The sequence below is a fragment of the Taeniopygia guttata genome, chromosome 1A, assembly GCF_048771995.1.
Source record: "Taeniopygia guttata chromosome 1A, bTaeGut7.mat, whole genome shotgun sequence".
In the NCBI taxonomy this organism is placed as follows: domain Eukaryota; kingdom Metazoa; phylum Chordata; class Aves; order Passeriformes; family Estrildidae; genus Taeniopygia; species Taeniopygia guttata.
The window spans coordinates 66,766,626-66,781,566 of NC_133025.1; the positions used below are offsets into that span (position 1 = coordinate 66,766,626).

The 14,941-nt window shown below is 39.9% G+C and overlaps 1 protein-coding gene across 2 annotated transcripts in view; it reads right to left on the reverse strand.

Annotated features, from left to right (window-relative positions):
• The window catches only part of PIK3C2G (phosphatidylinositol-4-phosphate 3-kinase catalytic subunit type 2 gamma), a 213,307-nt gene extending 198,821 nt beyond the window's left edge, over positions 1-14,486 (reverse strand). The window contains exons 1-5 of one of the 2 annotated variants that reach the window (XM_072923805.1): positions 14,254-14,486; positions 6,814-6,926; positions 3,399-3,528; positions 1,841-1,987; positions 956-1,189 (exon numbers count right to left, since the gene is read on the reverse strand). The gene's annotated coding sequence lies outside the window, so the exon portion shown is untranslated. The remainder of the gene's footprint in view (positions 1-955; positions 1,190-1,840; positions 1,988-3,398; positions 3,529-6,813; positions 6,927-14,253) is intronic. The other variant, XM_072923803.1, reaches the window with a different exon arrangement.
• Positions 14,487-14,941: the final 455 nt, after the last annotated feature.

Sequence of the window (14,941 nt, forward strand, 5' to 3'; positions counted from 1 at the left end):
GTTTAGTAAAACCCAGCAGAGGAGGTGCTGCTGGGCAAAGAAAATAAAAGTTGCAACAGACAATACAGTGGTTGAGTCATTACAATGATTCATCGGTGAAGGAGACATTTGTTGGAAAGGGCAAGGAGGACTTTGCAATTCTGAAAACACTCCTCACCCTCTATTTACTCACACACAACAAGAAAGGGAAAGGACAGAGAGGAAAGAGGGGGCAGGGAGCAAAGTTCCAATTTTCTGAGAAAAACAAATTGAAAAAAAAAAATTGTTTAACATAGAAAACACTTTCACAGGCTCTGCTGACACCTCCATCTAATATACAAAGTTACTAAGTTACCAACACCCTCCTGAAGTTTGAAATAGGCTGTTGTGAAAGATCAACCTCCACAGCCTGCAAAGCTAGCTAGGACTAAATGTAGCCCAGGGAATTTAATCTCTCCTTTTATTTGAACATCTTTTGTACTTTGATCTTCTGAAAGGAACAGCGCCCTTCAACAGTGTTGTTCCTGGCAGAAACAATTACTCTGGGTTTAAAAAAAAGAAATCAAATCTCTGAAAAAAATTAGGCACAGGAATGGAGAACAGTCTTAATGTATATTAAAATATGCAGCTGAAATAAGGCAACCAGGCCATTTCTTATGTGTATACACACAGATACAAACACATATATGAAGGTTTATATGTGTGCCTGTAAACACACATGTATATGCATGCAAGTATATATATGCCTACACTTACATATGTAGATCTCTCTATAAAAGCCTAAAATAAGTATATACATACAAACACCTATTAAATGCTAAGGGACCCAAGAAGAGAGCTTAAATTATTCAGAAAAGACGTCAACCCACAAGTTTCCGCTGAAAGTCAAAAACCCCAAAGCTGAAGAGTGCTCAAAGCCAAAGCTCTCACTCATAAGGCTTCATAATTTTTTTTTTTTTTCTTCCATTTCTCTTACCTTCTCTGCTTTTTCCACTGTTTTCTTATGCTATTCTTTTCATCTTCCCACTCCAGTGTGCCTGCTCAGTGGCTCTCTGGGAAATTGGCTTCGTCATTCCAGTGTGTTTTGTAGGGTTTGTTGACCTTCCAGAAACTGTTCACACCACAGACTGCACAAACGAAAACACTCTTGTGTTTTTCACTGGCACACTGGTGAGATATGTTGTGTTTAAGCAGCAGATGAATAAGAATACTGGTAAAAAAAAAAAAAAAAAAAAAAAAAAAAAAAAAAAAAAAAGCTTGGGCCTTCTGCAAGGCTGCCAGAGCAGAAGGAGGACAAAGACCCACCCCTGCAAAAGGACAGAGTTCAGCCACCCACTCCTGCAGACCAGAGCTCTACTGCCTTTACCAAAGAAAACCAATTAACAACTCTTTAAGCATAAGAGCATCCCTATTTCCAATATTGCCCATATTGCAGTATTACAGCAGCTTAAATAATACATTATTTCTGAATTTTCCCTGAACTCCTTGAACTTGGTTAGCTTCTTCTATCTTTCTTCTGAGTTTAATTTTACTGTCATAATTGCTCACAGCACAATTGAAACTGTTGCTTAAAAAAAAAAAACAAACCCAAACAAGCATAAAAAAACCAACCATACAGCTTTTACAAAAGAAAAAGTTTGTGGGTGTATATATAATTTTTAAACCAACTGAACAGCATTCCTTATATGCAATTCGGGACATAAAGCATCTGCTTAGATAGCTAATTTGGCTGCATACTTAGGTTGCCTGTGCATGTCAGCAAAGCATTCATTACTGTTTTCATTACAACTTTACCTGCAGCATGAAAGCCAACAATAATTTACTTAACTTTTAACATAAATAATGCAAAGGAATGGCTTACCTGCAATAAAACATATTTCTGCCAACTGCTGTGTGGAAATCAGACTCACAGCAGCCCTCCACCACAATTGGACTGGCTGGCAAAGAGGTACTTGCAGAGGTGAGAATACAACTTCATCTGTCACCCCAAATTACCTTCCCCATCTATCTGTGGGGACAAACACACACATTTTCTTAAACATTAACCGCTCCCTGCTGTGTCAGGCCCTGTGCTAGGCTGCTGGTGGTCCAGGCAGTGATGCTTTTGTGTATTTGAGCCAGGAGGGCAGCAAGGAGGACCCTGTCCATTGTGCATTTAGAATTCAACAGGTGAGGTGCATTCCCTGGAGCTGGACACTCCTGCCCTGATGAACACACACCCTACTCCATACCAAAGGCACTCATCCCACTGCAGCAGCCACCACGTGGATTTGTGCTCTGTCCTGCACTACTCTGGGCAGCCCAGCCAAATCCTCATTGATGCCACTCCTCTGGCCTCCCCAGCTTGCTCTGTGTTCCTCTCAAGAGCAGGAATAGGTGGATGCAGGAAGGGAATCACTGTGTTCACATCCCAGGTGAGCTGCTCCACCTGTACCCCTGGGGAGAAGAGTATGGGCAGGACAAAACCCTGCTGAAGCAGATAGCTAGGGGAAGATAAAGGAGGAGGAGTCAATATCCATGCATGGTGGTTCCTACAGGTGGCTGGTGTCTTCCAGGGACAGGTTCCCAGGTCACAGTGAGGTCAGATCATCTGGCAAGCATTGGCTTAGGAAAAAAAGAAGAGAAAAAAGCAAGAGACATCAACTAATCTCTGTGGAAGAGGTTTTACAGCGACTTCTGTGAGCTAGAGAGAAATTTGATAAGAGGATCCATGTTTAGCCCTGAAAGAATTTCCTACCAAGGTCATTGATACAGAGACCAAGAAAGAAAGAAGGATAAATAAGAGAAACCTGCAAGCTGCCTATTCCAACGAACACTTTACTCATTGGTCAGGAAAGACAAAGTGTAAACTTCTGAGTTTTGTAAGAATGCATAGAAAGCATACATGATATAATAAAAACAGGTTTGAAGCCTTCTGAAAATTGAGTGTTGCTTTGTATTGTGACTGTCTCAACTATGACATATGTCCACCCATTCCACAGCCCTTGGAAAACCCTCATTCAAAGAGCTTGATATTCCCTGCAGTCAGCTATTTCTGGTGCTTTTGGGTGGGGGTATTGCTATAAAAGAAACAAAGAATAACATCCATGACCCTGGCCTAGGAGATGGCCAAAATTCCCTGCATTGAGTCCATGAAAACAGGGAGGAGGAGACACAGTCTTCACCACAGTTACTGGGGCAAGTGAAAGAGCCAGGAAGCTCTGGGAGCATTCCCTACAGTCAGTGGTAATGTTCTGTCACCCCTGCCCTACCAGTCTGTGTACAGCTCATTTCACCCTCCTCGGTGGCTCATGCAAAATAAAAAACCTCAGTGAGAAGGAGCTTCAGGCTGGGGGTGGTGACCCTGTTGTGAAGAGCTACATCACAAGCAGCTCCACCACCTCCCTTTGCCAAGCAGGAGCTGACCTTGCCAGACCCACCTGATCCCAAGCAGGGGAGAACTTCACTGCTCCTCCCAGTTCTGGAAGTGGCAGTGTGGGATGTCCCCATGGCCTGGACACCTGGCTGCAAACCTGCTCCAGTCAGGTCAAACGTGACCCTGGGCTGTGCCTGAAAGCAAATGAACACACAACTCACTGCCATTTCAGGTCTCATTAAGGGTTGGTTGGGTGGTTTTGAGGAGGAGGGGACAAATTTCAAAATATAAAAAAAGCCATCTAATCCTGTAGGTTGAGCACTGAAGTAAAAAAAAAAAAAAAACAAAACAAAACCAAAAAAACAAAAGAAACATGAGGAAACTTAAATGCATCTGACATTCAGGTGCTGAGGTGTCATCTCAGAAGGCTGAGCTCAGGCCTCCAGGACTTGGTCTAAAATAAGATATCTGTTGTTGCACAGCAACATGTGCAACATGCACAGTACACCTTTGGGGTGTACTGTCACAGCAGGTTATGGTCACTGAAATTTGAGACTCTAAGCATGATTCATCTTGATCTTAAACCAAACCTCATCCAAAGGGCTCCTTGAACATCTGCACTTCCTTGGGACTGCCTCAATTAACTGTGCCATGTCTACATGATAGCTCTGAGTCCTGGAAAAATCCAGACAGCCTAGGCTGAGGCTGGAGCCCACTCATAATACATTGTTAGTGCCTGCTGCAGCCTGGGAATAGCTCCCCATTCTTCACTTGGCTGATCTACTTTTATATCCTTGGTTCAAATGGAGTTATGCAAACTTCATGTTTGCTATCAGGCTATGAAGAAGCCTATTGTAACCAGGGTATGCTTTTCTTAGATGTAAATGCACATGCAAAATAGAAAGAGCTTTGATGCTGAGATATTTCCCCCCCCTGAGGTTCAAGTATTTTATCATTTTAATAATATTCCATTTTCCTGATGCACTCATTTTTAGAACATCCTTTGGATTAGCTCCGAGTATTATAATTCCTTCAAAATTCCTCTGGAGGGCACTATTACCATAACTATACAATTAGCTACAGATGGATGTAATAGAGATAAACACTAAATAGCCTTGCTGGCAGGAGGCAGAGTGTCTTTTAACCCAGACAGCTTCTTTACTGCTGCCTGGGCTGTTACTCTGCTTTAGGGAGTACGGGAAACCCTAGTTACAAAGAACAAGAGAATTTAGAAATTACAATTGTAGAAGTTTGTCTTGTGAAAAGACGCTGTGGATTTGTTTGGTTTTCCTTCCTGTTATCATCTTTGTTAGCAAGTACTAGAATTTTGGTATTACCACTCAAAGGCTTTGTAAAAGTGGTATTTGCCAAGACACAGGATGATTTGTGATATTTGGGGGAGGGATGGAGAACCAGATTATGGTGTGGACTCTTCCTGTTCTCCTGCTCCTGTGAGTCCTGTGATCCCGTCTCTTTCCATTCCCTATTCTACACTGCAGAGCCAAGGTCATCCATTCGTCCATGATTTAGAAAAGCCAGCACAAAAAAAGTGAGGGAAAGATAATATTTTGGAGCCAGGAAAGACATTAAGACACACCAGAATTTCTTAGAAGCTGCCTTTTTTTTTTTTTCAACAGAACTGAGCAGGAGTGATTATACCAAATTCTAGTACTTGATAACGAAGATAACGATAGGGGGAAAACCAAACAAATCCACAGCACCTTTTTGCAAAACAAACCTCTACAATTACATTTTCTAAATTTTATTCTCCTTTGTAACTACGGTCTTCCATACTCCCTAAATTAGGGTAGCAACCCAGCAGTGAGACTGGCCTTCATAGGAAAACTTTTTTGAAGCAGGAAAAAACTCTCGAGAGCTGGGAAAGGTCAATTTGGAGTCTGTCTGATCCGGCCGCCCTCTTGTGAGCACAGAGCAGATTGCAAGATCGTTTTACCAGAGATTTCTTGAGCTAAAACCAGCGATGGTTGAGTGGGATCATTCCCTCCTGCATTTTCTGGGAAGCACCGTGGTTATGTAGAGAAAGAAATATTTTCTTTACTTGGATTTTACTACTTCCTCTTGTCCCTTTTTCTTTGATCTTGCACAAATAGTTAGTTCATCTATTTCCCAATTAGAATAGAAATTGTTCGAGTGGGTGAAATACTTGTGTGAGAGTTATGAGAGTCTTGGGATATTATATCACATAGAAAAAAAAAAAAAGACTGTTACACTCTGGTTTTAATTAGGCCATCAAACAAAGAAAAGAAGGAAGGGTATATTTCAGTTATGGCAGGAATAATGTACAACAATCTGCTATTAATGACAAAGGATCAGCAGAATGAAAAACAACCAAAACGGCAACAAAAAAACAACAAAAGCAAAACACCAAAAAAAATTTAAGCCCCCCAAAACCAGAAAAAAATATATTAAAATAAAAATAAATAAAAGATTTGAATTAACTTGTTGTGAATTTAAATTTGGATCTACATTGGCATTTCTAATTCATAAAAAAAATCTTTACTCACTTTCATTGATTCCTTCCACATTTCAACCTGAATTCTCATTTACTAATTATCCACCTAATTTAAAGACAATCCCTATACCTGTGTTTTATTTCAGGATCTTTCCTCCTTCACAATATCTGCCACACTGAACGCTCACAGCTTCTCCTCTTAATCACTCCCCTCCAATGGCAATTAGAACATTTTGGTTTGGATTAAAAGATTATTAAAAGCATCAAAACAAATGACGGGAACTTTGGAAATTGATGTAAGAGAGAGAAAAGAAAAAAAAAAAAAAAAAAAAAAAAGATGGGTCAGATTTTGGCTAGATCAACCTTGACATTGTCCTTTTAAAGCACTCCCCAGGCAGCTTTAACTTTTTCAACCAGCCTCTCACCCTAGGGCCCAGTCATCCTGGCAGGCTGACAGAGGTCAGCATTTCACATGAATGAACAATTTCTCCAATGTATAAGGCAAGCATTCAGCTCCCTCTCTCTCTTTTCACCTGTCCTTTAAAGTTTAAACCCAGACTATCACTGTGCATTATGCAATGAAAATCCCTCTTTCCATTAACCCTTTGAACCCTCAGGATGGGAGTGATACCCTAAGAGTTTGAAACAGAGACAGTAGGCACAGGACTCCTCCCTCTGTCCCCCCAACACCAGGTTCATTTTTGGTTTTTTTTCCCTCCAAGTAGTTTCCCTTGCAAACAAACCCCTCATTGCCTCTCTAACTCAACCACCAAAATCCTGCAGAGCATTCCAAGTGTGAGCACAAGCTCACAGGTGCAGTACCTAAATTCACTTTTTGGGAGAATACATTTCTTTCTGCTTCAAATGTGACTGGCACTTTGAATCAAGGCACCAGGCCATTCATGTAAATCTTCACATTCAAAAGGGCTCAAAGTGATCACAAATCTAAGGCTGTAATCAAAGATGTAACTCTTTGGTTCTAAAATCCAAGAAACAAGCATCTTACCTGTTATTAATTGAATTATCCAAATGGGTTTGGAAGCAGAGTTATCTGCCCAAGATCTCTGGCCAGCCCTTCGAATGTAACTTCTGTCACTTTGGTTCAAGCTCAGTGTTGAGCTGGAAAGGAGAAAGCAGAGGGAATTCTGGATAAGGCAACCTGCACTGGCTTTGATGTGCTGTTATATAAGCAGACAACTTCTACACTCCCAAAATTCCCAACTCAGATCCCATTTCTCTGGATTAGGCTAGCTCTGCTTTAAACTGGTGTGCAATTTTTTATCAAAAAAACTCACCAAAAACATTTAGAAATAAATATCTGGGCACCTATTAATTACAAAATAATAATCCAACAAGATTTGATGGATAGGTTAGACAGATTAAGGAAGCTAAGAAAATAGTGAAAGAGAAGTTTGGAATTCACTAACCACTTTACAGCATCTAGGACACCCATAAGATAACTTTGTGGTCCCTAGAGCCACATGCTGATGCTGCCACCTCGAGATCCTCACACAAGTGCACACAGGCCATCAACTGAGTAGAAACAGCTGTGGCTGTGAAAAAAACCCATTGCTTCAGAGTTCCAAATTTTCCTAAGAGCCATTGAGGTCACTGCTTTTGCACCCAAAGAGAAGATTTAAGCAGATAAAATTATCAAAGGGCCATGAGACCTGAATTTATAACAAGAAAGGATTAAGAAATTCTGAATTTCTGAGTAGCCAACATGCCCAATCTTTTCGAAGGTTGGGTAACTAAAATGCTGAAATGTGCAGGATTAAGCATATGCATGAGATTTCATTACTCTGTGCAATGAAACCTCTTGGTTTTTCCAGGCAGGAGACTGCAGCACTGGATGTGCATCTAATTTGGACAAATATACCAAAAGAAGAAACATGGAACAGGGCATGGTGCCCCTTTTAGATTACAAGAGAGAAGCATAAGCCACCCTGATGCTGATAAGCCAGAAAAAACCCCAAACTACCTCGCACTGTATTTTTCTTTTATTCAAGCATTTCTGTGTTCTTGTCACATTGCTCTTTCCCTCACATCTGAACTGATAAGCTCCATGAATTTCAGAAACTTTGCAGGAAGAGCTGTGAGGTTTCAGGGCCCCCTTGTTCCTTTATTTGTCAAAAGGCCAAAGCTTGTGATCCATCCACATCTCTGAGGGCTGGACTGCAGGTGGAATTCCCTGGAGCCTGTTGCTCCAGTGAATTCAATTTTTCAGGGTATTAAAAACTGAGAAAGTGAAACAGGTGACAGGCACTGAGGGTGGAATTCTATTTCCAGAGAAGTTTAATGGGGCTTTCTGCCACTGCCTTCAGACAGGCCAGGATTGCACCCCTGCTTCAGGAAGCAGAGCTACACAAAATTTAAACACTTCTTTTGTATGGCTGAGTTTGGTATCATAATTCAAATTATGATACTGACTTTTCCTGAAAACACTTTTGATGTACAAGAAGTTTTTATCCTCTGTCTTATCCTCTGAGAAAAAAATAAGGAGAAATGTAGAAGATTTTTGTGTTTAACTTCAACTCACATATAATTTTATTCTTCTGAATATTTTACCTTGATCTGAGTGGCATGATTAGCATATTAAGATATAGGCTGTCTTAATCCTGCCAGATGTAGGGAAGAAGGGAAATTAAGAAAGAAAAAGGGCAACAAATAAACCAGGCAAAGCCATGTGGCAATGGATCAAAAAATCCAAAGCAAAGAACAACAAATAAGGATGGGAGCAAAGGAGAAAGTCAAAGAGGGCAGTAGAGGATGGAAAAAGTACTAAGCAGAGAAAGGAAGGCATTAACTAAAGCAGAAGTGCACTGGAGGCAAAAAGAAATTTAAAACAGCAGAGAAACCACAGAATTTGAAAAGAAAACTGTGGAGAGCAGACAAATGATGAAAATGGCATATGGAGAAGAATAAGGGAAGCAAAGGAGCTGAAGCAGGAAAGAGAACAGAAGGACACCACTTCTCCTCTGGGAATACACTGAACTGCAGGCAGGAGGTGGGTTAATTCCTTTAAGGGAATTAAGGAAAAAGAGCACCACACTTCCCCATGCCCACAGACCACCACAACCCTGAGGAACAGCATTACCAGCTGCCCTTCAATCTCTCTCTGGGCTAGCAGGGTTTCTCTCTTCTGTGCTTTTCTCCAACATTTTTGCCAACCTCACTACACCTCCTCAGCTGTTTTCTTCCCGTTTCTCCCTTTGCACTTTTTTTTTGCTTGCTATTTCACACTTTGATTTAAAAGGACATCTGCAATGAGTGCTTGTTTCCATCCAGCAGTAACTGAATGAGGGATGACAGCATATCCACAGAAACTACAGAACAATCCAAATGGAAGGAAAGTGCACCAAGAAGAAAAAAGAAGCCAAAAAAGGTCAGTGCAATTCAATATTTTGAAGGAAGTTCTGTGAGCTGCTTCTGCACAGCAGGCCCTCAGCAAGAACTCTTCCTGATCCATTTTTTGTTGTAAAGAAAGGGAAGCAAACCAGACTTGGAGTACTAATGAAGCACTTCAAGAATTCATGGTGTGGTGGCCTGTGAGTGCAATGCTGTTAAATGTCATTTATTAGAGCTCCTCATTAGCAGCCATCCTGCTAAAAACCAGGGCCAAGACCGTGGCACTTGGTTTGGGATTTTGTGCTGAGCAATGCTCTATCAATTGATGCACTGTATTAATGTAGCTTTAACTTCCCCACTGGGTTTAGTCCATAACAGGTGGATTTAAGGAGCAGGAGTGAAACTAATTAAGATTTTGTTTCCTCCTTGAATAAAACCCTGATTGGGGTGGCTCATGCTGGGACTCTGCACAACATGGGTAATGCTCTCTGTTTCAGTGACACCTGTTATGCACTAGTACAGATAAAATTGATGTCATCCCATGTGAAAATAGCTTTATAAATAGAATAAAGTCTGTCTCTCTTACTGGGCAGAGTTCTGGAAGGACAAGAAGAATCAGCTTGGTTATCATAGCTGAACTTGCACCATTCTCATGGTGAGCGCTCCTGGATGGAGATAAGTTCCCATTTTCCAAATTATCTGTTCTCTGATTAAATTCTTAATCTTTCAAGCCCAAAAGTGTTGTAAAATATAGAACTTGCTAGATTATTTATTCCAGCACAGAAGTTCCTAAATTCTGTGATGGCTTTCCTAGTCAAAAAACCAAACCAATCAAACAAAAATGTAACAAACTAAATGTAAAAAATGTAAACCAAATTTAAAAAAGTAAAAAATTTAAACCAAATAAAAAAGAAAAAACTGTAAACCGAAAAAGAAGCAAAAAACGTAAACCAAAAAAGCAGCAAAAAACGTAAACCTAAAAAGCAGCACAAAAATGTAAACCGAAAAAAAAGTAGCAAATGTAAACAAAAAAAGTAACAAATGTAAACAAAAAGAAACAATGTAAACAAAAAAGAAAAAAATGTAACAAAAAAGAAAGAAATGTTACCAAAAAAGAAACAAATGTAAACAAAAAAGAAAAATGTAAACAAAAACCCAAAAAAACAACCAAAAAGTAAAAATGTAAACAAAGTGTAATAAAAGTGTAAAAATCAAACAAAATGTAAAAAAACCCAAACAACCAAAAATGTAACAAACAAACAAAATGTAAGAAATGTAAACAAGATGTAAAAAATGTAAAAAAAAAAGAAACAAACCCAAGCAAACAGGAATGTAACAAACAAAATCCAACCCAAGGAAAAAAAGCATCCCAGGTGATGATTACATTGAGACAGAGTGTGAATCATCAATGCATTATATTATTCTGGGGTACTTTGAAAAAAGCAAACAAGGAAACAAAAGCATGTAGAAAAATACTTTTTAACATTTTCACAGGAATCAAGCATTTTCCCAAAAAGGATCCGGAAAAGGACTGCAGTCCTGCCCATGGAAGTGAGGATTAAAGAAGAGAAAACTCAGGCAAGTGAAAAATTACAAACGTGATCCATGAAATATTCTGACAGCTGGACAAAAAGCAAGGCTCACTGCTCCGAGTCCAAGGAGGGAGTCCAACTGTGCAACCAGAGCTTTTCAAATTGCCTGGCAGGGATGAAGCAGTGACCAGTTTTTCCCACAAAGGAGGTGGAAATGCAGCATCCACTCGCACTCATTTCTCCTTGTGCTGCTGGAGTTGTCCAGCTGGCCCCTGAGCCAAACACTTCTCACACTGTAAGCTCTGGAAATATTGCAGTTTTCCAGTTAAAACATTCCAGGCAACCATCAAAGCAAAGGACAAAGGGACCTGCTGAGCATGAGCACCAATCATTGCTAAAAACATTGCTTAACTTAGAGCAGAGGAGGCACAGACTTTAAACATCAGGGATTACAGATTTTAAATTCAAGTAAAAAAAATACTTTAATAGCTACAAACTTTATACTCCATGATTTCTACATACAATTCAAAGGACATCTCCTCAGTATATGCTGTGCCAATCGAACTTACTGTAGACTGCTCTCAATGTTCCTCAGAAAAAAACAATGGACATGCAGGCAGCTGAGCACCAGGCAAAGTCCTCCCCTCTCTGCCAGTTTCAGCTGACCATGAGCAAGCTTCTGCTTGCACATCCACATTTCAAATTTACCATTTGCCAAGCCTGGAGAAGCATGCAAACCACACACTGAGATGTGTGCTCTGTAAAGTGAAAGCTTCTGTGTGAGTGCAATTCTTATGTGCAGAAAGTCTCACTGATGGCTAACAACTGTGTTTACACACACATTTAAAACGCAGATAGATCTGGCATAGCTTCTTAAAATATTGGTAAAAAAACAAACAAAAAAAAAAAAAACCCAAAAAAGCCTTTGGAATCCACTGTCAATTCAGTAACAGCGGTTTAAGCTTTTTTAAAGGTTGTCATGAGAGATACAAGAGGAAGCAAAGTGGCCACAGCCCAGTTCTCTAGCACCAAACAGATGCCTGAAACAGGCTTTCTGCTGCAGAAATAATCATCAGTGCTTAACAAACAAAGAGGCTACAAGTTCAGCAAAGCACATCAGGGCACTCCATCCCTGCAGCGAGCACTGAGGTCAACAGCTTGGACACTTTCCTAAAAGTATGAATATCCCTCAGCTCTTCTGCTGAATAGGGATGAGCTGGTCCCCCATCCAGCAATCCATTACGGTGACAAAGTGGCTCTTAGCATGCCCGGCAACATGTGTGACAGCAGCAAGTGTTGAGCAGCAGCCAAATTTTGTCTGGGAGAGATAAAATCAGATCCAGGAGGCTAATAAGATAAGGATCACTGCTCTGTGTGCATCTATCCATTCATCAGAGTACTGATTTGAGTGCAAAAAATAAAGGTTATAAGGAAAATGGAAAGGGTAGGGCAGGGGGGGAATAATCCTCCTGAAATGTTATTTATGTTTCAGAAATTTCCTGAGAACATCAAGCAGTAGCTGTCATTGTCAGTAATGTTTTTCTGAAGGTGCTGACTGGCACGAGGAAGAAGCTGTGTTAAATCCAAGTTATTTACTGCCTTTCACTCAAGCCCCATTCTACAGCACAGTGCTTCCAGAAGAGGCAAGTTTATAATTGTAAATAAGACATTCTCTGTCACATACTGTACACATCCTTTTTTTTTTTTACTGTAAATTCCTTAAGGCAGACACCATTATTAATGTTAAATGCATTAAAATTCAAGTTGAATAGCAGAGAGGAAAATAAGCAACAAGTTAATTAAACTTGCAACAAACACTTCATTGGAAAATGTTGCAAACACCCCCAAGGAAGATCTGTAGAGTGGAAGAACAAATTGAAATTGATCAAATGGGCAAAGAAAAAGTTTGCAGCTTAAAAATAATACTCTGTTATCAATATAGAAGCATGAAATCAAGTGTTGACTGGGAAAAACCCTAATAATATTCAGAAGACTCAGCCTATTTTCACCTGTTTTACTGGTACACCTACACATTTAGTATGGGAATTAGAGTCCTTTGCACATGCAGAAATAACCTAGAAATTCACATTTGTGAGAGGAATAAATGCAGATAGACAATTACAAGCAGCTGTTTCCACTAAAACACAAAACACATCTTCTTCTTCCAATTGTACCTTATTAAATCTCCTGTGAAGAAAAAGTCTGCATTACCAGGGGAAGAGTCATGATAAATGAGTGAGTCTGTCCTGTGGGTCTGACTCAAAACACACCTTCAGAGCTGGTTTTCGTAACTGGAATTTCTAAATGAGATAGATCTGATTATATAGAACTGACCCATATCCATGTTAAGTTCTGTGTATGCTTCAGGCAGGTTTTGAAAATCTGTTACAATCATCAGGATGTGCACACACCTCCAGCTTCTAGAAAGGAAATCAGTGTATGCCTCAAATTATTGCTGGCACTATTAAAAGCAGCAGACAAGCTCAGTGATGATCGTGCCACAAAGACTCTCCTGCAAAGAGTCAACATGAAAACTTGGAATCTTCACAGCTGTGGAGCCTTAGCTAATTAGTTGTGTCTAATTCATTATATAGAGGTAGCAACTTCCTAAAAACCCCCCAAAAATATCAGGGATTTCTATTTATTTGCTACTTTCAGTAAAGCTGGAAGAGGATTTCAGGGTTTTCACAGCTCATGAGAGTACAAATTGGCCTTTCCCCCAGAAGAAAGTAAAGTATATTTTAGGAAGAAAGTGCAAGAAGTAAACCAAGAAACCAACCTTCTTTACCAAGAAAGTTCTTTGAAGGAAATGCCTGTACATGCTAAATAATGAGAAGATGGCATAAAAATCCTTTTAAAATGTTTCTTACTTAGCAGAAATTCAACATTTATAAAAAAAGAGCCACACTAGCAGGCCAAGGAGCTGAAGGGTTTTCAATCCACTGAGGAGGTGTGGTATGGACAAAATGCCCATTATTATTGGCTATATATCAATACTTCCATAATATTGACAACACAAACTGATGCCAGTGCTGAGGAGAATCTCTTTTTTGAGACATGATAGTTATTTCTATCCTTCCAGTCCTTGCCATCTCTCCACTGAGGTGCCATTTCCAGCACACCCCTAATATTACCAGACCTCAGCAGACCACGTGGAAAGGACTAAGACCTCTGACTCATTTTACTTAGCACTCCTGGCAACAAAGTCATATATTAATTTACTGCCCTTCAGATAAAGGCAAATCCCATAAGGGAAAAGGGGTGGAATCCTTAAATCCACCCAAGACTGGCACCCAACAGCATCACACAGAGCCTCAAGAGGTCAGGGCTCAGGTACTAGACCTACTTGATCCACTTTCTCTGTGCTTAAATCCCTCCATTCCTTTATTCCTGGAGAAGTCTCTAAACATATTCGTCCAAGAAAACATGCAAGTAAAGAGCTCTTTAATTTCATTTTTGATACTCATGATGCTTGAGAGTGAATGCAGACAATTTAACAATCAAAACCCAAGAATTTCTGAATTGGTGAGAAGCTTTTTTGCTCTTGAGGTGCAGATTTTACTTACCCAGATTTGGACAATATATACTTTTTCATGCAGTAGATTCCTTATGCAGTAACAGTGATTTTCTTGTCCTGTGCTTTTCATTTACACCAGTACTTCTTTATGGCCTTGGAACAAATAAGAGAGTTCCATTAAAGACTGCACCACTGTGGAATATACTTACATTAAAAAACTTGAGGAAATCAATCTATCTCTATGCCTCTTTAATAGCAGCTAAAAGACAAAGTCCAATCAACTCCTAGATCATGTCCCTATTTCACTTATACCCAGAGTTCTTCCTTCTCATGTCTAGCAACTTCAAGTTCTCAATTTTAATTTCATTTTCTAGCACTTCCATTTTCCTCTGAAGGCCCGAAGCATGCTTTCTGATGCTACAGATAAATGCCCAGCCCTTTCAGCCTTCTCATTTAGACCATTGTAATTCTGATTCAGAGCTTGCAGTTCCTTTTCAAAGGTTGATATTTGATCCTCCAACTTTACAAGCTGTTCCTGTGCCTGATATTTCACATTAATCCCATCTCCTAATTCTCTAATCATCTCAAATGCCACTTGAGATGGAACCTCAGAAGATAAATTCACTGCTAACATTGCTGCTGGCTTGTGAGTCATCACAAGTTAGGGACTAAGAAATTGTAATTGAAAAATGCTTCTCTGCAACTTCTTCCCCCTGAAACATTTCACCTGATCAACA